The following is a 27,755-nucleotide window of genomic DNA, read 5'->3' on the forward strand; positions in this document are numbered from 1 at the left end:
GGTTTTAAATGGCAGAAGGGTTTCCACAGCCGCAGGCAGCAGCCGTCGCTCCCCTGTTATAATTATACTGACCGGGTACTTTGTAAGCCGGTGTGACCAGCTGAGGATTTTACGGCTGTTAACGTATTTCATTGAAAGGTCATTTAGCCGGCAATTTACTGCAATCAATTACTGCAAGTAATGTTCTATGTTAATGTAAATATTTAAAGGGCACTCTTACTAATTGTACTTTCCAGCTTCGTATTGTGCATGCTGAGATCTAACTTGTTATTACACTCGGTATGCTGAAGGTCACTAAAGGTAGAAAATCTCACATGAATAACTAGTTGCATTTTTGCAAACTGTCTTCAGACTTCTTTTGTATGCTGCTTTCTAACAAGTGTTTAGATTAATACTTCTGCAATCTGAATTCTTTTTAGTCCTTTTAATACTATTCTAATGCACCTATGACTCATAACTTCCTCTGTAGCCAGAGATACAGAAGTGCTGTATCTAGCGCTCATATATTGATGAATGCAGGAGGAGAGCCAAGGTAGCGTTCACAATGGGTCCCAGTGGTCATATCCATCATGATCAGACACGTATCCCCTTATCCAGGGGATAGGGGCTTAGTGTTTAAACACTGGAGTACCCCTTTAAAGGACATCTGAACTGCATTCATTTTACATATTCCTGTGCCCAAGCTGCAAAAATAAACAAACTAGACTTTAACTCACCTTCCTACGTTCTCCCGTTGCTCTGGTATCGGCCTCACTGTCCTCCGCTGTGATGCTCTTGCTGCTTCCTGGGGACGGGAACGTCACTGAGCTGTCAGAGTATCACCGGCCGCAGTGATGTCCCGCCTCGGCCGGTGATAGGCTGAGTGCACTGTCATCTAAGGAGCCGGCCAGAGCTCCTTACATGACAGTGGCGAGGCGGGACATCGCTGCGGCCGGTGATACACTGACTTCTCTGTGACGTTCCCGTCCCCAGGATGTAGCAAGAGGATACCAGCAGGGAAACATAGGAAGGTGAGTTAAAGTTTAGTTTGTTTATTTTTTCAGCCCGGTTTATACTCTTACAGCATGTATGTTGGTTACACGCTCTTAGTATTTATACTGTTTTCACGTTTTTGGCATTTGTATTATTCTGATGCTCATGGCTTTTATACTGGTCATTAGCCTACGGTATTCATGCGGTTCACTCATAGCATTTGTAATTATAGGCCTGTGACATTGATATGGTTTATACGCTAATGGCATTTATATTGTTCATACAATTATGTTAGTTACATGATTTTTACGCTCATTACATTATGCGGTGCATATGCTCATGATACTGTGCGGTTCATGATCATAGTACACTCAGTACACATAGTACAGTAAATACATTTAGGGGTTTTCACCATACAGACACTCTTGGTATTCATACTGGCCTTATGATCATGGTAATTATACTGTCCATACGCTCACCGCACTCATACTGTATTGCGCCCATGACAATTATAGTGTTCACACGCTCATGGCCTCTATACTGTTCACACGCTTGTGGTGGTTTATACTTTTCATAGGCTCATAGCATTTATACTTCCATACGCTCATGGTGTTTATTGGCCCACAGTATCTATGCTGTTCACACACTCAGGCCATTGTTAAACATGCTTGTGGCATTTGATACTGTTTACACGCTCATGGCATTTATATTGTTCATGCACTTATATTATTTACACGATTCATACGCTCATGATACTATGCAGTTCAGATGTTCATAGTACCCATACTGTTTATACATGTAGGGATTTTTCACTGTCCATACGCTCATGGCATTTTTAAGGTCTTTATGCTCATGACAATTATACTGACCATAAACTCACGGCTCGCATACTATCTTACACTCATGGCATTTATAGTGTTCACACACTTGTGGCATCTATGTTTCATACACTCTTAGCATTATTCTGGTCAGACACGTATGGCATTTATACTGTTCATGTCATGGTAGTCATATTAGTATACGATTATGTTATTCACAAGCAACATCACGACACATAGGTGGTTATATACCCTTCGTACCTGCCACAGCTGCAGGGGGGTGCACTCCACAGTTGTTACTGACACGTGTTCAGAGCAACAACATAATCAAAACTTAGGCGGTTGTATACTTGACATACCTGCCAGGACTGCAGGGGACTTCATTGCATAGTTGTTGTCACTGACACATCTTCGGAGCAACAACTTTACGACACTTAGGTGGTCGTTTTCCCGTTGTACCTGCCACGTTTGTAGGGGGATGCACTGCGCAGTTGTTGTTACTGACACGTCTACAGAGTGACAAAATCACGATGCATAGGCGGTTGTTACCCATTATGCCTGCCACGTTTGCAGGGGGAGGCACCACGCAGGTTATTGTTACTTACACGTCTTCAGAGCAATAGTATTATGACACATAGATGCCTGGCCATTATGCCTGTCTTGTCGGCAGGGGGAGGCACCATGCAGGTTATTGTTACTGTCATCTAATCTAATTTGCTTTTATGAAGATGTGAGTAGAAGCCTTTACAGAGGAATGGCTGTGGATATAGTGTTTCTGGATTTTGCTAAAGCGTTTGATACTGTCCCTCATAGACGTCTGACAGGTAAGTTAATGTCTTTGGGTTTGGAAACTTTAGATTGTAACTGGATTGAACACTGGCTCATGGATCATACCCAGAGAGTGGTGGTCAATTATTCGTAGTCTGATTGGTCCCCGGTTATTAGTGGTGTACCCCAAGGTTCAGTACTGGGCCCGCTGTTGTTTAATGTATTTATCAGTGATATAGAGGATGGCATTAACAGCTCTGTTTCTATCTTTGCAGATGACACCAAGCTTTGTAGCACGGTACAGTCTATAGAGGATGTGTATAGGTTACAAGATGACTTGGATAGACTAAGTGTCTGGGCATCCACTTGGCAAATGAGGTTCAATGTGGATAAATGTAAAGTTATGCATCTGGGTACTAATAACCTGCATGCGCCGTATGTCTTAGAGGGGATTAAACTGGCAGAGTCACTGGTAGAGAAGGATCAGGGTGTACTTGTAGATCACAGACTACAGAATAGCATGCAATGTCAGGCTGCTGCTTCCAAGGCTGGCAGGATATTGTCATGTATAAAAAGAGGCATGGACTCGAGGGACAGGGACATAATATTCCCCCTTTATAAAGCATTGGTATGGCCTCACCTGAAATATGCTGTTCAGTTTTGGGCACCAGTCCATAAAAGGGACACTGTGGAGCTGGAAAGGGTGCAGAGACGCACGATTAAACTAATATGGGGCATGGAACATCTTAGCTATGATGAGCGATTAAAGGAGTTACAATTGTTTAGTCTTGAGAAGAGACGTTTAAGGGGGGATATGATAAATGTATATAAGTATATTAATGGCCCATACAAAAAATATGGAGAAAAACTGTTCCATGTTAAACCCCCCAAAGGACGAGGAGGCACTCCCTCCGTCTGGAGAAGAAAAGGTTTAGTCTTAAGGGGCGACACGCCTTCTTTACCATAAGAACTGTGAACTTATGGAACAGTCTACCTCAGTAACTGGTCACAGCAGGAAAAATTAATAGCTTTAAAACATGGTTAGATACATTCCTGGAACAAAATAACATTAATGCTTATGAAGAAATATAAAATCCCATCTCATCCCCTCAATATCCCGCTTCACCCCTACCCTTCAATTCCCTGGTTGAACTTGATGGACGTATGTCTTTTTTCAACCGTACTAACTATGTAACTATGTAACTATGTCTTCAGACCAATAACTTTACGACACATAGTTGAGGGTTTGCCAGTTATGCCTGCCACATCTACAGGGGGAGGCACCATGCAGGTTATTGCTTCTGACACGTCTTCAGAGCAATAACATTATGACACATAGGTGGTTGTTTACCCGACATGCCTGCCTCATCTGCAGGGGGAGGCACCAGGCAGGTTATTGTTACTGACACGTCTTCAGAGCAATAACATCACAACACATGGGTGGTTGTTTGCCTATCAGCAGCCCAAGGAAGTGCGCTTGGAGTGCAAGAAACAGTCTGTCACTGCGAGGCTGCTCCTCTGCATCTACCCGCTGCACATTTTACTGCATGTGAATAAAGATTTCTACTAGCAAGGACTACGGGTCAGTGTATCCAATATTTTCTGAACTTTTTGCTATTACTTATCATTTTTGGAGTGCACCCCAGTGAAGTTCCACAAGTTATTTTACTGGCCTCTTGCATCTTGGTGGGAGCTGGTTCCGGGCAGCAGTGCCGGACTCACCTGTCTCTATTTACCCATTATGCCTACCTCGTCTGCAGGGGGAGGCACCATGCAGGTTATTGTTACTGACACGTCTTTAGAGCAATAACATTATGAAACATAGGTGGATGTTTACCCGTTATGCCTGCCATGTCTGCAGGGGGAGGAACCATGCAGGTTATTGTTACTGACACCTCTTCAGAACAATATCTTTACGACATATAGGGGGTTTCATACCCTTGGTACCTGCCACGTCTGCAGGGGGATGCACCATGCAATTGTTGTTACTGACACGCCTTCAGAGCAACAGCATCATGGCACACAGGTGGTCGTATTCCCATCATATCTGCCACGCCTGCAGTGGGAGGCACTGCATAGCTATTGTTACTGACATGCTTTCAGAAAATAGTTTTATGACATATAGGTGGTTACAAAAAAAAAAAGATGGTTATGCAAGGCCAGGAAGGTATCGGCCAATCACGGCAGGACGTCACCCCGGAGACCAGTTTTGAGTCGGAAGCTCTGCAGTTTAAGGCGTGGTTAGTATCCAGAAAAAGGGTTATTCGAGTGTAGTAGATGGTGCACAAGACTGTCAGGTTGATGCGCACAATGTCGGGAAAAAATCTGTAGCATATTCATACTATGCTTCCTAAATACAATATGTATGGGTATGCCATTAACTGGGGTGGGTGTTCTGTAAAGCAATTTATTTTGACAGAAGCATCAGTTTGTTCTGATCTAATCTGGGACAATTTATTAGAGAGAAAAGAGGCAATTGTCTTGATAAATGTTGGGGAATATCATCAATGCAAATTAAATGTGTAAAAATGTGAAGTTTCAGCATTCAAATGTATTAAACATGACAACGTTTATGTATCTAGATCAGTATTCTTAATCAAATAGCACTGACATTTATTTTATGGAGTAATCCTATGTCACATAAATAAAAATGAGACTACAGGGACTTAGGAACATTGGAAGTCTTTATTGAGATACAATTTTATAAATGAGATAGTTGTATATATGGTTGCTATTAGAGATTAGTGAACTTTTGAAAAATTCGATTAGGCCAATTCGTGGAATTTCCCAAAAAAATTTAGTTTGGTACGAATTTATTTGCAGCAAATCTGTATTAAAAACAGCTATTTCTGGCCTACAGATCGACTCAGTAGGGGTGTAGAACAGTTTTCTTTGTTCTAACACGCATAGTGTGCTGTGTTAGTGAAATAATACTATTATTCAGTATGACATGCAGATTACGGGCATCATTATTAGAATAACTGTGGCAGAGCGCCTGAATGTGGCAACAGGGAGACCATATGGCATCAAAATTGAAGAGAGTAAATAGATATTTTGAATGTAATTTATTTTTTATTTTAATTTTTTTACATTTTTTGAGTACCCATTCTGGTGAGCATCGAGCTGCCGGTTCGGCGCGAGGCGAGCTACCACCTGTTCAAGCCCGTGCTTCTCATCGCCCCCGCACCCCCCTCCCACTGTCTTACTCTTTTGGGGAACTGCAAATGTTTCATTTAATCAGTAATGGTTCATTGTGATCGCTCCAACCTGTTTAATTGGATTCTTGTGGTAATTCCACAGCTACTACCGTATTTTTCACCCTATAGGATGCACCGGAGTATAAGACGCACCCAATTTATAGGTGCAAAATCTAAAAAAATTAAGATTCTGAACCCAACTGTGGTCTTCAACCTGCGGACCTCCAGATGTTGCAAAACTACAACTCCCAGCATGCTGGGAGTTGTAGTTCTGAAACATCTGGCGGTCCGCAGGTTGAAGACCACTGCGGCCTTTGTCATCATCCAGACCCCCCTTTTGTTTTGTACTCACCTCCCCTCGGTGGGAAGAAAGGGTGAGCTGGTCAAGGCCATCTATGCTGCAGGGACCGTCCGGTGGGGAGGGTTAGTTGTTGCGGGCTGTCCATCTTTCCCGGGAGGTCCTCTTCTCCGCTCCGGGCCGGCCCCGGACTAGTGACGTTGCTTTGATGACGACGCACAGGGATGTTCATGTGCAGGGACGTCCCTGTGCGTCGTCGTCAAGGCAACATCACTAGTTCAAGGCCGGCCCGGAGCGGAGAAGAGGGCCTCCTGGTCAAAATGGACAGCCCGCAACGACTAACCCTCCCCACCGGACGGTCCCTGCAGAATAGATGGCCCGCATCAGCTCATCCTTCCTTCCCACCGAGGGGAGGTGAGTAAAAACTAAAGGGGGGGTCTGGATGATGATGAAGGCCCAGCAGTGGTCTTCAACCTGCGGACCTCCAGATGTTTCAAAACTACAACTCCCAGCATGCTGGGAGTTGTAGTTTTGCAACATCTGGAGGTCCGCAGGTTGAAGACCACTGATGAAGGGATTGGCAGGCGGAGAGTTCACTCGAGTATAAACCGAGGGGGGCATTTTCGGCACGAAAAATTGTGCTGAAAAACTTGGCTTATACTCGAGTATATACGGTATATGCTAGCGATTTGCACTACTCATTGAATTGGCAGCAAGATTTTAAAATACAGCTTTGTAAGAAGTAGGTAGAGATGAAGCCCACCATGTTCTGCTTGGCAGGGGTCCAAGAGCTCTCAAATAAACAAAACTGCTAGTCAGTAAATATGAGCCGGGATGACATGAAAATTCTTTATGGAACAGCCAGTTTTCAATAGACCAGCACATTAATTCAAGTTCCGGATGAACAAATCTAGAAGCTCATCAGACAGCAGCCGTTGGCTGTCCGGGCATGCTGGGAGTTGTAGTTTTGCAACATCTGGAGGTCCGCAGGTTGAAGACCACTGGTATAGGAGGTAGTACTCGTGTGTCCCCGCCACTCCGGACCCGTCACCGCTGCCCTGGATGTTGCTCCATTGCTGTCGCCACGTCCCCGTGGTGTCCCCGAAACTCCGGACTTCTTCCCCGGGATCCACGCTCGTTGTTGTCGTCATCACGTCGCCGTCATCAAGTCCCTAGGCACGCCGCTCCTATTGGATGACGCTGTGCGCGACGACGTGATGACGTCGAAGGAGAGCGCAGGGGATCCCGGCACGTAGAAGACACCGGGCAGGCAGGTAAGGTCCCTCCCGGTGTCCTGTAAGCTGTTCGGGACGCCGCGTTTTCACCGCGGCGGTCCCGAACAGCCTGACTGAGCAGCCGGGTTAGTGTTATTTTCGCTTCAGACGCAGCGGTCAGCATCTGAAGGGTTAATACAGGGCATCACTGCGATCGTTGATGTCCTGTATTAGCGGCGGGTCCCGGCCATTGATGGCCGCAGGTATTCGCCGTATAAGACGCACCAACTTTTCCCCCCCAGTTTTCCCCCCCAGTTTTGGTGAAAAATTACATTGATTTTTGGAATTTGAAATTTAAGATTTTGAAATTGAAATTTATGATTTTGAAATTGAAATGAAAGATTTTGTAATTGAAATGTAAGATTGCACTCCCAAGTTTTAATGTCCCGGGCCCCGGCGTGTGGTTAAAGGACCAAATTTAACAAGGAGTCACATGGCGGCACAATGACAGAGCCTGAAGGGGCCTGAAGTAGCTACTCTTCAGCTACTGTAAACTCAGGCTGCTGCTGCTGGAGCTGGTACTGCTTCTGCAACCTCTCCCCAGCAGCCATGGCAGTGTTAGGTGAGCGCAGAGGGCCCCCTGATTCAGGCCTGCGAGAGGATGGATGATGGTGCCAATAGGCATTGGCCAACTGACTACATAGGATGCCTCTGTAGTAGGTCAGTTTGTCTTCCCTCTCAGTGGGTGTAAAAATTGCCCCTATGTTGTGGCGGTAGTGAAGGTCCAATAAGGTGGAGAGCCAGAAGTCATCCCGCTGCCGAATTTTGACAATTCGGCTGTCACTACGCAAGCAAGTGAGCATGCATCATGCCATTTGTGTAAGTGATTCGGAAGGACTCCCTGCCTCCATCTCCACTGCATACTGCCAGGGTGTGTCTGGGTCCTCTGTCTCGCCTTCCTCATAACCCTCTAGCTCATCTGGCTGCTCCTGCTCCTCCTTTCCTGTCAGATTGCTAGAGAAACCAACCATTTGGCTAAACCTAAACTATGCTCCACTGTGCCCCTCCCCCTCCTCTTCCTCCTCCTCCAGTTCAGCCCCCAGAGGGCTCATGTGGCTGTGAGATGTAGGCGCCACGTCTCCATTGCCCTGACCAGCCATTGTTTCCAACACGTTTTGTAAGAACTGAAGCAGTGGAATGACATTGTTCATCCTGAATCCTGGTGACTTACTAATAATGTGGCTTCCTCAAAGGGCCTGAGCAAACGGCAGGTGTAACATATGAGCTGTCACTGGTTCACATTGAAGTTACACAGGGGAGTATCCCTATGCGCTTGGATCATCAAGAAATTGGTGATGGCTTTTCTCTTTTTGTATCGGTCCAACATATGGAGGGTGGAATTTCAATGTGTGGCAATGGCGCAAATCAGACTATGTTGGGGGATACAGTTCTGACGCTGCAGCTCAAGGAGGGTGTGCTGTGCGGTGTACGAGTGGCTGAAGGGCATTTAAAGTTTACTTCCCATTGTTAGGATATCTTGCAAATGGGGGAACTCTTCAGGAACCGCTTGACAACCAGATTGAAAACATGTGCCATGCAGAGCGCATGGCTCAGCCTTCCCAGTCGCAGCGCAGACAAGATGTTCTTCCTGTTGTCAGTCACCATGGTTCCCATTTCCAGTTTTCGTGGAGTAAGTCATGCTCCGATTTCTTTACGAATTAATTTTAGCAGTTCCTCCCCTTTGTGACTCCGTTCGCCAAGGCAAACCATTGTGAAGAACAGCGTGACACCGTTGTGCCCTGCACACATGGTATGCTGAGGGGGCACTCAGACTTGTCTGGGCAGTGGAGGCTGGGGACACGGTGGAGGATGAGGAGGCGGAGTCACAGACTGTCACAGGACCAACGGCCTGAGACCGTGGAGAAGGAAGTGGCGTGACCTGTCCAAGTTGGTGTTGTGGCTGTGCAGGAACCACATTCACCCAGTGAGCCGTAAAGAACATTTATTGTCCCTGACCATAGTTACAGCTCCAGACGTCGGCGCTGCCGTGCACTTTGGTACACACCGACAGACTCAAGCACTGGCTCAGCTTCTCTTCCACAAAATTGTGCAGGGCTGGTACTGCCTTCTTCGCAAAGAAATGATGGCTTGGCACTCTCCACCTTGGCTCGGAGTCCACCCCTTGAAAAGGGAGGAACTGCAGCACCAGAAACTTAAACAGGAGCACATTCAGCTTCTGCGCCGTTGGATGAGTGGGTGCATACTGTTGTCTCTTGGACATGGCTTTGCCGATGGATTGTTGGTGGAATGACTGACTAAAAGTAGAAGGAGCAGGAGCATCTGGAGTGACAGGAGGAGGGTATGACTCACAACTCCCTTTGGCTGAGGGGGTGGAGCCTTGGCTAGCTGAAAGAGGGAGCGGCATGCCACTGGGTGATGCAGCAGGCTGGACCACTACATCGGAGCCACAGTTCTCCCAGGCCGCTTTATGGTGGCGCAGCATATGTTGACGCATGGCCATGGTGCCAACATTGGGACCCTTGCCACGCTTCACTTTCTGCCGACTTATCTTGCATGTGGCTATGTGAACCTCTTCCGGATGCTTGATGAAAAACTGCCACACCATCGAGTAGCTGATTTTCCCACAAACAGTCAACACTAATTGACTGCTACTGCCGCCTTCTCCAGGAACCCCTGTTTCACTACCTCCCGGGAAGGTAGGCTGCCACAAAGCAGGTGGTCTCCCCTGGGCACGTTTGGCTCCAGAATGTCTACTTCTGCCACCATGCTGACTGCCAACCATGCTACCACCTTGCTGGCTCAGCTGCTGCCTCCCGGGAAACCTGCAACCCTCTTCTCCTGATGATGATGAAGCCCCTTCTGCAACTGCCTCCTAATTGTGATCGGCTTCATCATCATCAACAAGTGTCTGCACGTCACTGTAAAAAAAAACTATTACACAACACCAGCATTACACAACAGTGCTGCAGCACACAGTCGCTGTGTACTAAACCCAAAATTGCACTCTCTCAAAGATTATTAGGAATGGACTGCTGGGTATTATACTGTCTACAGATTAGTATAACCAGCAGATGATTTGTTGTGGAACAAAAACACAGAATTGCGCAGAAAATTATTCCTGCCTCCTCTGTTAAGGTTTATGAAGTTGAGGCAGCTTGTTGAAATGTATGAGGCAAAAGATAGCTATCTGCCCCTCTCTTTAATACAATGCTGAAGAAAGTGACTGGGAGCTTAATGGCTGCAGTAAAAATCCTTTTCAGTGAAAAAAAAGCACTGCTCTCTGTCCACCAGAACGCGGATGTGACTAGGAGGTGAAAAGCTGCTGAAAAAATCTTTTCTGTGTAACACACACACAGGCTGTCCGTCCTATCTCTCTGCATGGCTGCCGATTATATAGGGCTGTGACATCACAGGGTTGACTGGCTGCTGATGGGCTGCATCCTGCATATGATCCCACCTTCCCAGAGTTCCTTGCCCCATGTCCTCACATGTGGATCCGCCATTTTAGATGCCCTGGAGTCTGGACTGCACTAAATGGAGCTTAATAAAGCGATTCCCACGATAGAATCGCGGAGATATTGCATTCCTTGCAAATCGAATTTGGATTCATCAGCTTCGATTTGCTCATCTCTACTTGCAATAAAACATTAAATCAGTTCAGGAGTTTATTACATAGCAGCTTTTCTGGGGTGCGCAAAGAAAAAATCTGAAATGGCAGCCACAATCAGCATTATGGCTGGTATTTTACCGGCACAACCTGTAATTGCAATGATCGGGCTGGTATAAGCAATATACCAGCAATTGAAAAGCCATTTTTTTGTGCATGGCAAATACTAGATGGGCCTGTACCCTCTGTGGGCTTATCCTTTCTCTCTCCTGGAATAGCTATTCCCCTGCACATCACCCTTTCCATAAGTCACAGTCTGCTGCTACTTTCATAAGTCTATTTTAAGGGTAGGGTCACATGGAATGGATCCTCAGCATATTTTATGCTTCGGATCCACCGATGACCCAACTTTAAATTGTGCCTCCAGCTGTTCCCCCCTGTGTGCATCTTGCAGCGGCATTGCGCCACTCTAAACAGCCACACAGGAACTTGCGATTCATCGCACGCATGCGCAGTGTACTCAGACATCGTGGCCGCTCCGCAATGCCTGTGAGTACACTGCAAATATGCACTTGCAGTCCCGTGTGGCTGCTCAGAGCAGTGCATTGCCGCTGCGAGCAGCCCACGGGGGGGAACAGCTGGAGGCACAATTTAGGGTCGGGTCATCAGCAGATCCGCAGGGTAAAATATGCTGCGGATCCGTTCCGTGTTACCCTACCCTTTGTCAGCTATGTGTTATGAGATGTGATGCCAACATATTGCTCGGACACACAGCTATACCACAGTGTAAACCCAGCCTTACCTTCTTAAAGGGGTTATGTGGTTTTAAACTAAAAAAAAAAAATCCAGCTGTATTAAACAAAAACCCTTCTGCCACTCCTCTGGTACCTCTGATATCCTGCTCCTGTCCTCTGGTGCAGTCCTCTTCCTTGTTGCTAGATGTCGATGTCTCAAACTGATGCTTAGCTAATTGCTGTTGCAGTGATGTTCCACCAAGGCTAGTGATTTCTTGAACTACAATGTGAGGTTTTGAGCCCCGGCCCCACATCTTTTTTCTTGTGCCAGAGCCTAATATGTCACACTGCTGCTTTAAGGCCCATTTACATGTGCCCATAAATGAATGAATGAGTGTTCCTTATTATTGGCCGATGTTAAAGGGTCCCTTTGGCCTCTCCCTTTCTGTGGCAGCTGTGGATGGTAACTACCGCTTTAGCTTCAGTGCTTCATTCTCCTCTGGACAGGTGATGTAATACTATGGGTTATAGCAGTAGGCCCTTGAATTGAAGGAGCAGTGACGCAATGAAGCAAGGTAGTATAAGGGCCTACAACTATATGGTGGCAGTATGGGGTCCTATAACTATATGGGGGCACAGGGGGTGCCTACTACTGTATGGGGGCCTACAACTCTATGGGGGCACAGAAGGGGTTTACTACTGTATGGGGGCAGTTTCTACTATATAGGGGCACAGAGGGGGCCTAACTACTATATTTGGGCACTATAACTGTGTAATATGTTCACAAGCCAGTGGCAGACATATAGGCCCTTGTATATTCTGTTTCTTATTTGGCAATTTATTAAACTAATCTTCGTTCTTTTAATGTACATAAAGCCTGATGTAATAAATAACACTGATGCATGTGGGCTATACATTGAAGAGGTTTTGCAGGGAAATACATATAGAGCATTATCTCCATATGCAGCATGTTTAGATAGATGTTATTTTATGAATGTAATCTTTTCATCTAGAATGAAATTGTTATATTTTCTGCTTTATTCAGCTGTGCAATAGTGCTTATAAAATATAATTTTGTAATCAATGTATCCACAAAGTATGGCTTTTTGTGTCAGTTGCCACTATGGCTCCTCTGTGGGTGAACCCAACCTAAACATAAAGAACACCTCAAAAAGCAAGACTACTTGTGAACAAGCCTAATAAGGTTATATACACAGTGTAAAATCAATGATACCAGATACTTCTGCAGCAACAAGTGAGTGCAATCACTTATCTTCCACCGTGCTTTACTGTTTAGCAGCTTTTATTGTTATGTGCTGTAGAACAAATCTATGAGCTTGTAAATGGATTGCAGCTAGGTGAGATGAAGGCTGAGCCGACCAATCCCACATGCGATCTTTGTACGCTACACACATAAAATGTGACTATGAAATACTAACTTTCTGTAGTTATGATGCTGAGAAGAATTGACTAAATGTACATCACCATTTGTTAATCGTACGTTTTCATACAGTAACTTGTATCAAGGCCATATTTAGGCCACTGTAACAGTTGTCAATGTTACTAGCCAAAATGTTACTGTTGGATGAATACAATTTAGGATTAACATATGGTAATACTACTCATTTTATTTAGCTATTTATTTAGAAAATCTTTGAAAACAAAACTTGGACTCTTATCTTCTTTAAACTTTGCTTCTAGCTTTGCTACAGAAGGATACATACAAGGAGGCTGTCAAATTATAATGTAGACATTGTATACAATAAAGGAGCACTTTACAACACTCATTTGGCATGTGCAGCTGATCCACCATGGAACCCATGGCATGAAGTTCCAGGGGTACAGTTCTTGTGCTGATGTAACTTGCAGAGGCAGTTTGGAACTCAGTGATGTAATGGGAAATAGGTAATTTTCATAGGTCACTTACTTGAGCATACTGTTTCGAGGCTGAGCTGTTGTTACTCTGTATCACAATAAAAGCACTTGGGCTATGTGGCTATAAAATGATATAAGGCATTTTCTTTTGTGCATTGACTTGGATTTGGATTACATTGGAAGATTTTAAGTTCTGTAGTGTTAACCAGCCCTAAGACCGCTTGATTAATCCCCCCTCCCCCCCCTCCCCAAAGTGGAGATTGTTTTTTTAATTTTTTTATAGTGCTAAATCTATTCATGTTTAGTTGGATGTTTACTTGAATAGAGTTGACCAGTGATAACGCACACTGTCCATTGACAGATGTTGTGGCACTGTTTCTTGAAAAAAAAAATATATATATATATATATATATATATATATATATATATATATATATATATATATATATTTCTTTATTTATTTTTTATCCTGGACAGCCCCCTCATATTTTTAAATGTTCTTTGTTTTTTAAATGATTTATCCTACAATAAAAGCAGGTTATGTAGATTTTGGTTATTTTTTTCATATAATTATATTTGTCTGCCAATATCCTAACAGACCTAAATGTTCTTGCAATATGATTACCCTATGATAGGTGATCTCCATATTACTGTTTGTTAGTTAAATTGAATCCAGAAGGCGAATAATGAAATGGTAATGATGAGATCAGTGTTTAGGACGATGAGGCTGTCGCCGAGATCACATCTATTTTCCTTGAGTGCTCAATGTACTTTCTTAAGTGGAAATGACGGCTAAAATACTTTTTGATCCATCAAATTAAATAACCCCTCATTTACAGTTATGCATAATTGTCTATATTAGTTATTACCATAAACGCTTGAGCGGATGTGCTTGTTTAATCAAGTATCGACCAACTGCTGATACATAAATCTGCTGCCGCTCCAGTGTCCCCCTGTCTGGCCTGGTGTAATGACGTCATTGCTCATGTGACGTTACAGCCAGTCACTGGTCATATATTAGTGTCTGCTAAGGATAGTGATTGGCTGCAGTATCCCATGAACAATGTAGGTGACATCATTGCAGCTGGCCAGTAGGGAACCCTGGAGTATTGATGGCACTTGATTGGCTGCAAATTTACAGGTGACTAAAGTGAGCCAATGAAAACTTGGAAGAATAAGAAGAGAAAAACATGTTCACTTATTTTCAATATAATATTAATATAACTAATAATTTATATTTATTATTATTAATATATATTAATAATATGAATATTAGATTATGCATAAAATGACAGAACATGCAGACGCAGGCGGCAAAAGTTCATTCTCTGAGTATTGTTCTACCCTCCTTTGATCATATTCCTTCTGTGGCTGTGGTGCTTTCTTTCCATTGTGATGCCTTGGTTGATGGACCCACCCTAATAGAGGTTCCCATGAGTAGTTCTCTTTCATGCAGCCTGCCATTAGATTATGGTAGCTACATTCATGCCACTTGGGTTCTTCAGAATGAAAGTCTAACTTCAAAAGCTACAGGTCACTAGTGAAATGGATGAACGTTGTAGATCAATAGATGCTTTAACAGCCATTCTAAAATCACAGAGGTGCACTTTATAAAGCAGGTGATGGTACTAAAGAGAAACATCAGCGTGAATAATCTATCAAATGGAGAGCGTCCTGGACATTATGATTAATCAGCTCTATAATATAGCACCGCATGAGGCAATCCTATGATGTGTGCAATGATTTAATATTTGATTAAAACATCCTCTTATCTATTAATGTCATTAATCATGTAGACTTGTCCTTACTCTTTTTCATCACAGCTTCCTACTTCATTTGGAAAATGGATGCCATGTATGATGAAAAAATCCAGCATATAATACCACATTTCATTTATAATAAGTAGTAAGATTAGCATATTTAATTTTTTGAGTTTGACATAGCATGGGGTATACATTAGACATCCATACCCTGTAAATGGTCAGGCTCCATAGAATTTGTGAACTCATCCATCCTGGAGTACCAAATATTTTTTTCTAATTCAAAATGTAAGAAAATGCTGAATGCAGTAGTGTTAAACAGTAAAAAAAAACAAAAATAAAACAGGTGGGCACTTGGGAGCAAATTTTCCAAAATTTATATGAGACCTATTTCGGTCAAAATGGCAGTTGGATTTGTATTTAAAAGTGCCCCAATTGCCCTACAAGTTACGCTATCGTTGTAGAATGGCCCATAAAGAATGTGGAGTACACTGGTCGTGAACACTCGCTGGACAGTAATGCTGTTGATCATGTGCTTTACTTGGTACAGGCTAATAGCTGTGCGCTAACCTGAATTAAGGACATAAAATTCTCTTTACTGCATCACTGTTGCACAGTTTTTTCTTTGAAATATTAGTTACTTTACTAGAAAATACTTTCTGTACCAACATTATAACATTTCATACATATTCAGTATAATTACGGTATTTATTACTTCAATAAGACTTTGCAGAATAAATGTAATGAACGTATGTAGAGTATGTAGGTATGGCAATCAAGCTTATATTGCAGAGACTTTCCATCTTTTCAGGTCTTTCATCTAAGCAGAAGACTTTTTCTCAATATTATTGTGATTGTGGGTTCTGATTTCATGCCAAAATTTTAATAACCTGAATTAAAGACAACAAATATATATCATTCAAGTTTTTTTTGTTCTTATATTGATCCTTGACATTAGTGACCTATTTTCTGTTTGAATGATGGCTTTTCACATTTAACCTTCCTCTGGATAAAAAAAACTGTAAAGAGAATTATATATATATATATATATATATATATATATATATATATATATATATATGATAATATACTATACTGTAAACCAGTGCCTAACTAAAATGCCCAGACTGTAAATAATACAGTATGCACTAACTCAATACAGATGAAGCAGAGTCAACAGGCAGACTTGGTGTAATGAGTAGAATTTGGTTCATTTTCCTGTGTTTGGCTGAAGCATCATGCGTTGCTGTGATGAGGCCAATGCCATCAGCCGGTTGGTACATAGAGCCAATTACATCTGGTCTAATTGCCCATTCCCTTCTATGCTGCACATGAATTTCCAGTTAGTTTGTATCTTGGGTTGCTTGTGTCCAGTTTCTCTGTACACTTGTATACTCCTTGTGACATTACTATTCTCTGCTTATTGATTTGGTACCTTTGCTTCTATCTCGGTTTGGACCTAGCTTGTTTGACCACTCTCTATCTGTTGGTGTGTTGGTGTATTTTCCCCTGTGTTTTGTTTCTTGTACTTTTCCTGTTATCCAATTATACCCTGACCTATTTGTTGCTTTTGGAACTTGTTATGTCCCTGCACTTATTGAGCACAGGGACCACCGTCCAGTTAAGGATCTATGGTTTAGGGCAAATACCTAAGTAGAAAGGGAAAGTGGCTGTGGGTAATCACAAGGCTGCACTTATCTCTGCCTGATATGACAGGTGGGTTTACATGTCTAGTTAATGCGCTACAGCTGTGACTGTAAACTCTGCTGCATCTGTAATACTTACACAATTTTTGACACAACACTATCATGAGGTGTATAAAACACCATCACATGGTGCTCAAAAAATACTTCCATGTCTTTTTATAATAATAAAACTTTTTATAGCACATTGTCTAAAGTGGGGGTGGGTGGGGGGCATTGTGCTCCATTCTGCGGCTGGCCGAGAGATCTGTCCATTTCTCTGCATAGAAGTCTATGAAGAGAAATGGATGGAACTCACAGCTGTTCAGGAACAGAGTGCTATATTGTCAGCTTCCCCGGCTAATAACTTACGATCGAAGTGGGTCCCAGAAAACCCGGTTTGATCAACAACTTTTTACATGTCTGATCGACCTGTCAAAAGTTGTTTTTAATGACATTAAAGCATTAAAATTAAAAGTCTACAATCAATTATAGGTAATTAGTTCAATATTTGACATATAGAAAGAAACCTCATATTGTTTCCCAGCATGGGTAACTATTATCTGCACATGTGTTTTGCTGCCTGCCTTGCCAATTACTGGCAGAACCCGTAGACCACGGGTGACCATGTTCACATGACAGAAACAGCAGGTCGCTAAGGAACTAATTTCCAACATGTCGGGAAGTCATTGCCACAGGTGGTCATTTGAAACAGATGTTATCATTAAATCTGATCTGTTTTTAATTATGAGCAGCAGAAAGGGCCTAACCCCTTTTGTACAATGTAAAATAAATAAATGATAATGATTGCTAAATATATGGAGTTGTAGTATTTATGGGTTAATTTTTGAAATCTCAGATCTTTGTTGAACTTTCCTAAAATATTGCTTCTTGTACAGCAGTGGTCTCCAAACTGAACCTATAGCTGTTGCAAAACTACAACTTCCAGCATGCCTGGACAGCCAAAGATATATATGGAATCTAAAAGAAAAAAATAACCTTTGTTAGGCTGGGTTCACACCACGTTTTTGCAATACAGTTCCCGTATATCTTTTCCATTTGAAAACCGTATGGAACCATATTGAACCATATGCATTGACTCTCCATTGAAATCCATATGCCAAAAGATGCATCAGGTTGTGTCCGTTTTGCATCCTGTACAGTTTTGTCAGTTTTTTTCCCGTACCCAAAACCGTACAATTTATTCAGGTTTTGAGGAACTCGATTTTTTATCAAAAACCCCATATGGGAATTGTATTGCAAAATCGTGGTGTGAACCCAGCCTTATTGAGCATGCAGATAACCACACAGGTGTACAATAGAGCCGGTCAGAGGTTTTGGGTGTTTTTTTTGGACTTGGAATTATAAGATGCTTTATAGGTCTATAATACGCTTATAATATGCTTGGTTGCATGATCTGAACTGAACTGGCAGAACTGCACCTCACCTTTTACGGTCCCAGTATTTAGATATTCCCAGGATTTACAGATGTAGCACCCGCCATCTTGAATTCAGACTTCTAGTAGTGCATGCATTTCCACTGTCTGAGATGAGCTGTGATGCACACGGTACTGAATACATCACTGTTCACTATATTCCCTTAGCAAAGGAGAACTGAGCAGCAATGCATACTGTGTATGCATTGCTGCTCAAGGTGCATATATAGGACAGAGGCAGGGGGTCCTAGAATAAACAGGAGTACATGTTGTAACACATTATGCCTTTTTCAGAACAGTGCAACTGGCAGCCGCTATATCTGTACAGTAGGGCCAAGTTGCATAGAAAGAGTCATATGAAAACATATATAAAAACAAGTATCAATGTAAGCAGGCAACAAATTACAAGAATAGGACCAAATTAAAGGGGTATTCCAGGCCAAAACTTTTTTTTTTATATATCAACTGGCTTCGGAAAGTTAAAGAGATTTGTAAATTACTTCTATTAAAAAATCTTAATCCTTCCAATAGTTATTAGCTTCTGAAGTTGAGTTGTTGTTTTCTGTCTAACTGCTCTCTGATGACTCATGTCCCGGGAGCTGTGCAGTTCCTATGGGGATATTCTCCCATCATGCACAGCTCCCGGGACGTGACATCATCATTGAGCAGTTAGACAGAAAACTTCAGAAGATAATAACTATTGGAAGGATTAAGATTTTTTAATAGAAGTCATTTACAAATCTGTTTAACTTCCCGGAGCCAGTTGATATATATATATATATATATATATATATATATATATATATATATATATATATATATATATAAAGGTTTTGCCTGGAATACCCCTTTAACAGACCAAATGAAAAAAACAAACTACAAAAACTGACCCTAAACATTGACCCTGATACCAGTCCCCATTCCCTGTCCATGCAAATATCCCTAATGAAATACCCTAATCTGCAAAACTGACCCTGGCATACACACCAGGAGGTCTCTTATGCCCACTGACAAAAAGACAAGTCTGAACTGATACTGAGCAAGAAGCTAAAGCAACAAGACAAACTTGGTAAAACACAGTAACTTTAAGATAAAGATACAGTGAAACCTTTTGAGATGACCACCCAAAATTGCACAAAAATGTGGTCTTCTCAAAGAATGTATCATAAGGGTAGGTTCACACTGAGAAAATTGCTGTTATCTAGAATATGCATGTATGTCCCTGGCAATTTACTGTCCACATAAGTGCCATCCCATTGACAGAAATAACTTCTCTGGCTGATTCTGACATATTCAATCTCTGCCAGAATTCAGTTCCTCTTTGGAAGTTTTGTCTCTTAAACTGAGCAATGGGGGAATCCATACTGAATATCCGCAAACATATATGTCACGATGCCGGCTGGCAGGTAGTGGATCCTCTGTGCCAGAGAGGGATTGGCGTGGACCGTGCTAGTGGACCGGTTCTAAGCCACTACTGGTTTTCACCAGAGCCCGCCGCAAAGCGGGATGGTCTTGCTGCGGCGGTAGTGACCAGGTCGTATCCACTAGCAACGGCTCACCTCTCTGGCTGCTGAAGATAGGCGCGGTACAAGGGAGTAGGCAAAAGCAAGGTCGGACGTAGCAGAAGGTCGGGGCAGGCAGCAAGGATCGTAGTCAGGGGCAACTGCAGAAGGTCTGGAAACACAGGCAAGGAACACACAAGGAACGCTTTCACTGGCACTAAGGCAACAAGATCCGGCAAGGGAGTGCAGGGGAAGTGAGGTGATATAGGGAAGTGCACAGGTGAACACACTAATTGGGACCACTGCGCCAATCAGCGGCGCAGTGGCCCTTTAAATCGCAGAGACCCGGCGCGCGCGCGCCCTAGGGAGCGGGGCCGCGCGCGCCGGGACAGAACAGACGGAGAGCGAGTCAGGTAGGGGAGCCGGGGTGCGCATCGCGAGCGGGCGCTACCCGCATCGCGAATCGCATCCCGGCTGGCAGCGGAATCGCAGCGCCCCGGGTCAGAGGACGTGACCGGAGCGCTGCCGCGGGGAGAGTGAAGCGAGCGCTCCGGGGAGGAGCGGGGACCCGGAGCGCTCGGCGTAACAGTACCCCCCCCCTTGGGTCTCCCCCTCTTCTTAGAGCCTGAGAACCTGAGGAGCAGACTTTTGTCTAGGATGTTGTCCTCAGGTTCCCAGGATCTCTCTTCAGGACCACAACCCTCCCAGTCCACTAAAAAAAAATGTTTTCCTCTGACCTTTTTGGCAGCTAAAATTTCTTTGACCGAGAAGATGTCCGAGGAGCCAGAAACAGGAGTGGGAGGAACAGATTTGGGAGAAAAACGGTTGAGGATGAGTGGTTTGAGAAGAGAGACGTGAAAGGCATTAGGGATACGAAGAGAGGGAGGAAGAAGAAGTTTATAAGAGACAGGATTAATTTGACACAAAATTTTGAAAGGACCAAGATAGCGTGGTCCCAACTTGTAGCTAGGGACACGGAAGCGAACATATTTAGCGGAGAGCCATACCTTGTCTCCAGGGGAAAAAACGGGGGGAGCTCTTCTTTTCTTATCCGCGAACTTCTTCATGCGTGATGAAGCCTGTAAGAGAGAATTTTGGGTCTCTCTCCATATGATGGAAAGGTCACGAGAAATTTCATCCACAGCGGGCAGACCAGAGGGCAAGGGAGTAGGGAGGGGGGGAAGAGGGTGACGGCCGTACACCACGAAAAATGGGGATTTGGAGGAAGACTCAGAGACCCTGAAGTTATACGAGAATTCGGCCCATGGGAGGAGATCTGCCCAGTCATCCTGGCGGGAGGAAACAAAATGTCGCAAATAATCACCCAAGATCTGGTTAATCCTTTCTACTTGTCCATTGGACTGGGGATGATATGCAGAAGAAAAATTTAATTTAATCTTGAGTTGTTTACAGAGAGCCCTCCAGAATTTAGACACGAATTGGACGCCTCTATCCGAGACAATCTGCGTAGGCAACCCGTGAAGACGAAAAATGTGTACAAAAAATTGTTTAGCCAACTGAGGCGCAGAAGGAAGACCAGGAAGAGGGATGAAATGTGCCATTTTGGAGAATCGATCAACGACCACCCAAATAACAGTGTTGCCACGGGAAGGGGGTAAATCAGTAATAAAATCCATACCAATCAGAGACCAAGGCTGTTCGGGGACAGGCAGAGGATGAAGAAAACCAGCGGGCTTCTGGCGAGGAGTCTTATCCCGGGCACAGATAGTGCAGGCTCGCACAAAGTCCACAACATCCGTCTCCAGAGTCGGCCACCAATAGAAGCGGGAGATGAGTTGCACAGATTTCTTGATACCCGCATGACCTGCGAGATGGGAGGAGTGACCCCATTTGAGGATTCCGAGGCGTTGGCGAGGAGAAACAAAGGTCTTTCCTGGAGGAGTCTGCCTGATGGAGGCAGGAGAAGTGGAGATCAGGCAGTCAGGTGGAATGATGTGTTGCGGAGAGAGTTCAACTTCTGAGGCATCCGAGGAACGAGAGAGAGCATCGGCCCTAATGTTCTTATCGGCAGGACGAAAGTGAATCTCAAAATTAAATCGGGCAAAGAACAGAGACCACCGGGCCTGGCGAGGATTCAGCCGTTGGGCAGACTGGAGGTAGGAGAGGTTCTTGTGGTCGGTGTAGATAATAACAGGAGAACTTGATCCCTCCAGCAGATGCCTCCATTCCTCAAGTGCTAATTTAATGGCTAGAAGCTCTCGATCCCCGATGGAGTAGTTCCTCTCCGCTGGAGAGAAGGTCCTAGAGAAAAAACCACAAGTGACAGCATGCCCGGAAGAATTTTTTTGTAGAAGAACAGCTCCAGCTCCCACTGAGGAGGCATCAACCTCCAATAGGAAGGGTTTGGAAGGGTCAGGTCTGGAGAGGACGGGAGCCGAAGAAAAGGCAGACTTGAGTCGTTTAAAGGCGTCTTCTGCTTGAGGAGGCCAGGACTTGGGATCAGCATTTTTTTTGGTTAAAGCCACGATAGGAGCCACAATGGTAGAAAAATGTGGAATAAATTGCCTGTAATAATTGGCGAACCCCAAAAAGCGTTGGATAGCACGGAGTCCGGAGGGGCGTGGCCAATCTAAGACGGCAGAGAGTTTGTCTGGATCCATCTGTAGTCCCTGGCCAGAGACCAAATATCCTAGAAAAGGAAGAGATTGGCATTCAAACAGACATTTCTCAATTTTGGCATAGAGTTGGTTGTCACGAAGTCTCTGAAGAACCATACGGACATGCTGGCGGTGTTCTTCTAGATTGGCAGAAAAAATTAGGATATCGTCCAGATATACAACAACACAGGAGTATAACAGATCACGAAAAATTTCATTGACAAAGTCTTGGAAGACGGCAGGCGCGTTGCACAGTCCAAAGGGCATGACCAGATACTCAAAGTGTCCATCTCTGGTGTTAAATGCCGTTTTCCACTCGTCCCCCTCTCTGATGCGGATGAGGTTATAGGCGCCTCTTAAGTCCAATTTAGTGAAGATGTGGGCACCTTGGAGGCGATCAAAGAGTTCAGAGATGAGGGGTAAGGGGTAGCGGTTCTTAACCGTGATTTTATTAAGACCGCGGTAGTCAATGCAAGGACGTAGGGAGCCATCTTTTTTGGACACAAAGAAAAATCCGGCTCCGGCAGGAGAGGAGGATTTACGGATAAAGCCCTTTTTTAGATTCTCCTGGACGTATTCGGACATGGCAAGAGTCTCTGGGGCAGAGAGAGGATAAATTCTGCCCCGGGGTGGAGTAGTGCCCGGGAGGAGGTCGATAGGGCAATCATAAGGCCTGTGAGGAGGTAGAGTCTCAGCTTGTTTTTTGCAGAAAACATCCGCGAAGTCCATATAGGCCTTAGGGAGACCGGTTACTGGAGGAACCACAGAGTTACGGCAAGGGTTACTGGGAACCGGTTTTAGACAGTTCTTGGAACAAGAGGACCCCCAACTCTTGATCTCCCCAGTGGACCAATCCAGGGTAGGGGAATGAAGTTGAAGCCAGGGAAGTCCAAGGAGAATTTCCGAGGTGCAATTGGGGAGGACCAAAAGTTCAATCCTCTCATGATGAGATCCGATGCTCATAAGAAGGGGCTCCGTGCGGAAACGTATGGTACAGTCCAATCTTTCATTATTTACACAATTGATGTAGAGGGGTCTGGCGAGACTGGTCACCGGGATGTTGAACCTGTTGACGAGAGAGGCCAAAATAAAATTTCCTGCAGATCCTGAGTCCAAGAAGGCCACTGTAGAGAAGGAGAAGGCAGAGGCAGACATCCGCACAGGCACAGTAAGACGTGGAGAAGCAGAGTAGACATCAAGGACTGTCTCACCTTTGTGCGGAGTCAGCGTACGTCTTTCCAGGCGGGGAGGACGGATAGGACAATCTCTTAGGAAGTGTTCGGTACTAGCACAGTACAGGCAGAGGTTCTCCATACGGCGTCGTGTCCTCTCTTGAGGTGTCAGGCGAGACCGGTCGACCTGCATAGCCTCCACGGCGGGAGGCACAGGAACAGATTGCAGGGGACCAGAGGAGAGAGGAGCCGAGGAGGAGAAACGCCTCGTGCGAACAGAGTCCATATCTTGGCGGAGTTCCTGACGCCTTTCGGAAAAACGCATGTCAATGCGAGTGGCTAGGTGAATAAGTTCATGTAGATTAGCAGGAATTTCTCGTGCGGCCAGAACATCTTTAATGTTGCTGGATAGGCCTTTTTTGAAGGTCGCGCAGAGGGCCTCATTATTCCAGGACAATTCTGAAGCAAGAGTACGGAATTGTACGGCATACTCGCCAACGGAAGAATTACCCTGGACCAGGTTCAACAGGGCAGTCTCAGCAGAAGAGGCTCGGGCAGGTTCCTCAAAGACACTTCGGATTTCCGAGAAGAAGGAGTGTACAGAGGCAGTGACGGGGTCATTGCGGTCCCAGAGCGGTGTGGCCCATGACAGGGCTTTTCCGGACAGAAGGCTGACTACGAAAGCCACCTTAGACCTTTCAGTGGGAAACAGGTCCGACATCATCTCCAGATGCAGGGAACATTGGGAAAGAAAGCCACGGCAAAACTTGACTGCTGAAGCTGTGGTAGTAACTGTTGTAGCATAACGGTCAGTTGAGACAGCTGTTGGCCTTGTTGCGCTATCTGTTGTGACTGCTGGGCGACCACCGTGGTGAGGTCAGCGACAACTGGCAGAGGAACTTCAGCGGGATCCATGGCCGGATCTACTGTCACGATGCCGGCTGGCAGGTAGTGGATCCTCTGTGCCAGAGAGGGATTGGCGTGGACCGTGCTAGTGGACCGGTTCTAAGCCACTACTGGTTTTCACCAGAGCCCGCCGCAAAGCGGGATGGTCTTGCTGCGGCGGTAGTGACCAGGTCGTATCCACTAGCAACGGCTCACCTCTCTGGCTGCTGAAGATAGGCGCGGTACAAGGGAGTAGGCAAAAGCAAGGTCGGACGTAGCAGAAGGTCGGGGCAGGCAGCAAGGATCGTAGTCAGGGGCAACGGCAGAAGGTCTGGAAACACAGGCAAGGAACACACAAGGAACGCTTTCACTGGCACTAAGGCAACAAGATCCGGCAAGGGAGTGCAGGGGAAGTGAGGTGATATAGGGAAGTGCACAGGTGAACACACTAATTGGGACCACTGCGCCAATCAGCGGCGCAGTGGCCCTTTAAATCGCAGAGACCCGGCGCGCGCGCGCCCTAGGGAGCGGGGCCGCGCGCGCCGGGACAGAACAGACGGAGAGCGAGTCAGGTAGGGGAGCCGGGGTGCGCATCGCGAGCGGGCGCTACCCGCATCGCGAATCGCATCCCGGCTGGCAGCGGAATCGCAGCGCCCCGGGTCAGAGGACGTGACCGGAGCGCTGCCGCGGGGAGAGTGAAGCGAGCGCTCCGGGGAGGAGCGGGGACCCGGAGCGCTCGGCGTAACAATATATCACATGCAGATTCTCTGTAGTGTGAACAGGGTCTAACTGTGGGACTGAAAATCTGTTACAGAATATCTGGTTCTGCGTGGTCTAAGGGTGTGGGCCTTCAAAGAGGTGGAAATTCAGAGAGGTATAACTGTACTAGAACTGTACAAGAATTAACAAAGAAGCAACTGTACTGACTAGGCAAAAACTAAACTAAAACAAGGTACTGGAGAATTACAAGATATACTAGGTTCAAACACACAAAGAAAACACAGTAATCCATACCACATTGCAAAAGCTAGGGATCTTTAAAGCGGGGGTAACCAATCAGAAACACCTACACCTCAGTTAAGCAGGACGATCAGCTGATCCATGTAAATAGATCAGCTGTAAAGCAGTTGCATAGCAATCCCCTCTTTTTAACTTTAGGGATATTAATGGCCCAGATTTATCAATCTGTGTGAGAGAACAAATAGAATGATTTTCCCACAGCGACCAATCACAGCTCAGCTGAGGGGCTGAGGTAAAGTGAAAGTTGAGCTGTGATTGGTTGTTGTGGGAAAATCACCCCATTTTTTCTCTCACACAGTTTGATAAATCTGGGCCAATGGCCCAGATTTATCAAACTGTGTGAGAAAAAAAAATGGAGTGATTTTCCCACAACAACCAATCACAGCTCAGCTTTCACTTTACCTCAGCTCCTTAGCTGAGCTGTGATTGGTCGCTGTGGGAAAATCCCTCTATTTGTTCTCTCACACAGTTTTGTAAATCTGGGCCTATACTCTACCTACTAATCTTTCCTATCCCAAACTGAGTAGCTGTGTTTATTTTCTCACTGCTTTGCCAGTACCCCTCTGAGCAGTTTAATACTCCTGTCATTTGTGTAGCTGACCACAAAAAAATCCTTTGCATAAGTCTGGAGACAGATTTTCTATTGTGATCCAGTATACTCTGCTATCCAATAGTTGTTGTTTCTGTGCACCTGCTACTTGTCAATGTGTGCAGCTTTTGTGCTATGTCTGAATCCTGTATTTGAAAACAACTTTTGCATTGCAAAGTAGATCTGGAGTGGTTAGACTGGCTTTTTCTTTTACTAGAACGTGAAAAGTAAAGAACAATACTGTATATTCCGGCGTATAAGACAACTTTTTAACCCCGACTTTTTTTCGGAAAAGTCGGGGGTCGTCTTATACGCTGGGTATTGGGGTCCGGGATAGGAAAACTTATGACTATCTGCCCAGGCCAGCTCCCATGTGCGGGGGCCGGCCAGAGCAGATATAAACTAATTACTGATACTAAAAACCAGGGTGTCTCCAGCTGTTGTGAAACTACAACTCCCACAATGCCCGGACAGCCTTTGCCAGTCCGGGCATGCTGGTAGTTGTAGTTACACAACAGCTGGAGGCACCCTGGTTTTTAGTATCACGGGAGCAGATAATCATAGCTTTTCCTATGCCGGACATCCCTGGGTCCCGAAAGATCTTTTCGGAACATAGGCATGTCTGCCAGTCACTCACCATTCCCTGACCGACGCGCGTCCTCTTGCGGACCTCCTACGCTTCTCCTCCTCTATGGTTGTACGCACGGGATGTCAGTGACGTCCTCCTGCGACCATAGAGATGCAGGAGGACCAGGAGGACCGTAGGACCATCGCAGGAGGACGCACGATGGCCGGGGCCTGGTGAGTGACCGACGGCGTGTCATCTTCTTCAGTGATCCGGTCACCGCTCCTACAGGCCCGGGACTGCTGCTATGGTCCATAGAAGTAGATGGTGACCCCGGGCCGGAGGAGCGGTAATCAGAACACTGTAGGGGCAGTACAGACATACAGCCTACAGCCATACATTGTATATGGCTGGAGGCTGTATGTCTGTGAAGGGGTGGGGGGGCTGTCTACTAATGTGGAGGAGCTGCCTACTAATGTGGGGTAACTCCTGACCTAATGTGGGGTAACTCCCGACCTAATTTTGGGGAAGCTGCCTACTATTGTGGGGGAACTGTCGACCTAATGTGGGGTACTGCTGACCTAATGTGGGGGAGCTGCCTACTATTGTGGGGGAACTGCTGACCTAATGTGGGGAGCTGCCTACTAATATGAGGGAACTGCAACCTAATGTGGGGAAACATGCTGCCTACCTAATGTGGGGGGAGCTATACTGCCTACTGTTACGCCGAGCGCTCCGGGTCCCCGCTCCTCCCCGGAGCGCTCACAGCGTTCTCTTATTCACAGCGCCCCGGTCAGACCTGCCGACCGGGTGTGCTGCGATAATGCTCCCAGCCGGGATGCGATTCACGATGCGGGACGCGCCCGCTCGCGATGCGCATCTCGATTCCCTTACCAGACCCGTTCCCCGTCTGTGCTGTCCCGGCGCACACGGCCCCGCTGCTTAGGGCGCGCGCGCGCCGGGTCTTTGCGATTTAAAGGGCCGGTGCGCCACTGATTGGCGCAGCAGGTTTTAATCAGTAC

General features: G+C 45.4%; 1 protein-coding gene and 1 long non-coding RNA gene across 6 annotated transcripts in view; one reads left to right on the forward strand and one right to left on the reverse strand.

Moving 5' to 3' along the window:
• The window catches only part of LOC130283815 (potassium voltage-gated channel subfamily H member 8-like), a 520,269-nt gene that overhangs the window by 36,003 nt on the left and 456,511 nt on the right, over positions 1 to 27,755 (forward strand). The window lies entirely within an intron of this gene.
• On the reverse strand, positions 14,788 to 25,727 carry LOC130283816 (uncharacterized). Of its 3 annotated transcripts, none has more exons than XR_008846854.1 (3): positions 25,574 to 25,727; positions 18,394 to 18,629; positions 14,788 to 15,041 (listed from the first exon to the last, which is right to left on the reverse strand). It is a non-coding gene; the product is annotated as an uncharacterized LOC130283816 (long non-coding RNA). The 3 variants fall into 3 exon arrangements; XR_008846855.1 differs by having other exon boundaries at positions 14,788 to 15,091; XR_008846853.1 differs by lacking the exon at positions 14,788 to 15,041 and adding an exon at positions 15,175 to 16,154.

This window comes from Hyla sarda, chromosome 8 (genome assembly GCF_029499605.1).
Source record: "Hyla sarda isolate aHylSar1 chromosome 8, aHylSar1.hap1, whole genome shotgun sequence".
Taxonomy (NCBI): Eukaryota; Metazoa; Chordata; class Amphibia; order Anura; family Hylidae; genus Hyla; species Hyla sarda.